Raw genomic sequence first — 2,173 nt, 5'->3', positions numbered from 1 at the left:
CTCCCTTTCCTTCCAGAGTGCTCAGATGATGAGGAGGCGTGGCCAGGCCCCAGCAGGATGCTCTGATTAGGGAGGGGTTTAAAACCCTAGCCTACCTGCACAGTCCCAGGCTTTTTTCCACTTGCTGCTCAAGGGGCGGGAGTGTTGCCAGGCTCCAGACCCCAGCTAGCACTCTGAGGCAAAGGGGGTGTATGTGTGTGTGCAGTGCATGCATCTTTTGATGATACTGAACTTTTCAATCTCCCTTTCTCTGCTTCTTCATACTGTCTGCAGCAAATCTGACAGACGAGGGAGCCAGCAGGGAGCTGTTAACAGCATTTATTAGTCCATCGAGAAAACAGGACCCTTTCTTATTAGTTCAGGCTCTTCTTAAATAGACTTTTCTTAGCAAGGAATGGAAAGACATTACTAGCTGTCCTGCTGATTAGCTCAAAAAAGCCCTAATTGGACACTGTCCTGTCTGCCTTTGTCCTACCTCAGTGAAATTGGAGATGCATACATCACTCAGCGTTAGCAACTAGGATCCATGAGGCTGGGGTCTGTGCTGTGGGAGATGAGAGGGAGGCAGGGATCCCTGCTTGAGTAATGAGTGGCGAGGGGGGCCAGAGCAGGGGTAAGCAAGGTAGACCCTGCTGTGCCTGCAGTTTCTGTCAGAGTTCTTGCTAGGGAGCAGAGGGGTGGGGCTAGCCCTCTTCCTTGGAGCAGACAGTACAGCCCAGGGCTAGAAAGCATCTGGGATGCTGGGAGACTGGTTTAGCTTAAACCAGGAAGGGGTCTGGGACAGACAGTGCATAAACCAGTTTGACCCAAATCAGTTAAGTTTGATACTACATTCAACCAGGTTTATCTTAAATTAGTTCCAGCCATTTTATAAGTGGTTTATGTTCTGTTATATGTTCAGACCTTATGTTCTGTTATAAGTTTCAACTGATCATTTAAACTGGTTTATATGTAATGCTTGTCCCTAGCCTAGTTGACTAGAGAGGGGTTTAATCCTCTTGCTACACTGTTTTGCTGTGGGCTCCTAAATGAAAGTACTTTGTCAAGATCTATGTAGTTGAAGGTTAGATCAATGAAGGACACAGCATTGCTCCATGTCATCATGTCTAGCCATTAGAACCCTAGACTTCTGTGTGGAATTTACAACACTGTTAGCTCCACACATTCTGTATACAATGCATTAGGTGTTTAGAAATGCACTACAACCAGCCTGTCACAGGGCAGGGACCCAGGAGTGGCCGTGATCTCTTCTGGTGCCCCTACCATGCCAAGTTGTCCGTCGAGCACCCTTGTTCTCGCCCGCCACATCTTTGATGGTTCAATAGTTTATAAGGGAGGCTGCCTTCTGTCCCTTTGGACATGGTGCTAGTATTTATTCTGGCCCTTGCTTCCCTAGATTAATTAGGTGCACTCTGCCTTATGGGCTATGTGTGGCTCCTACCACCCCTAATACCACGCCCCAAGCCTCTCAGATATTCCGGACGTTGTTGAGTCTGTTCCTAAGGTCCATGCCCTCATGGACACTCTCCTGGCCTGCCTTCGTCTAATGGTCCCACCGGGCCGTTCTCTATGCTCTTGCCCTCTCCTGGGCTTCCCTCTACGTGTTCGCCCTCACCGGGCCTTCGTGTCCCTAGATGCCCGCTCCTAGGGCTCCTCTCCAGGGGCCCCGCAATGTATGCTCACCCCCGTCTGGGGCTTTCCACGATTGGGGCTCAGGCAGCCTCAGCCTTACCTGGCCCCCAGACCCCTTTCCAGGGTCTCACGCCCCACTGGGGCTTCTCCCAGTCGGGGCTCAGGCGGCCTCAGCCTTACCTGGCCCCCAGACCCCTTTTCTGGGTCTTACGCCCCACTGGGGCTTCTCCCAATTGGGGCTCAGGCGGCCTTAGCCTTACCTGGCCCCCAGACCCCTTCTTGGGTCCTATGCCCCACTGGGCTTCTCCCAATTGGGGCTCGGGCGGCCTTGGCCTTACCTGGCCCCCAGACCTGCCTCCTCAGGTCATACACCCTACTGGGGTCTTTCACCTGCACCCACACTGGGCTCCTCCCAATATCACCCCCACTGCCCTGGGGTCGGGACACCCCGATACGCAGCGCCACTCTCCGGCGCCAGGAACCCCCCTTCTACTGGGGAGCTCCCTTGAGGCCTCCTCCAACCCCTACAGCCTCACCCGGT

Source organism: Crocodylus siamensis, chromosome 3 (genome assembly GCF_052110815.1).
Source record: "Crocodylus siamensis isolate JL-2025a chromosome 3, ASM5211081v1, whole genome shotgun sequence".
Lineage (NCBI taxonomy): Eukaryota > Metazoa > Chordata > Crocodylia > Crocodylidae > Crocodylus > Crocodylus siamensis.
Note: the sequence above shows the minus strand (reverse complement) of the source record.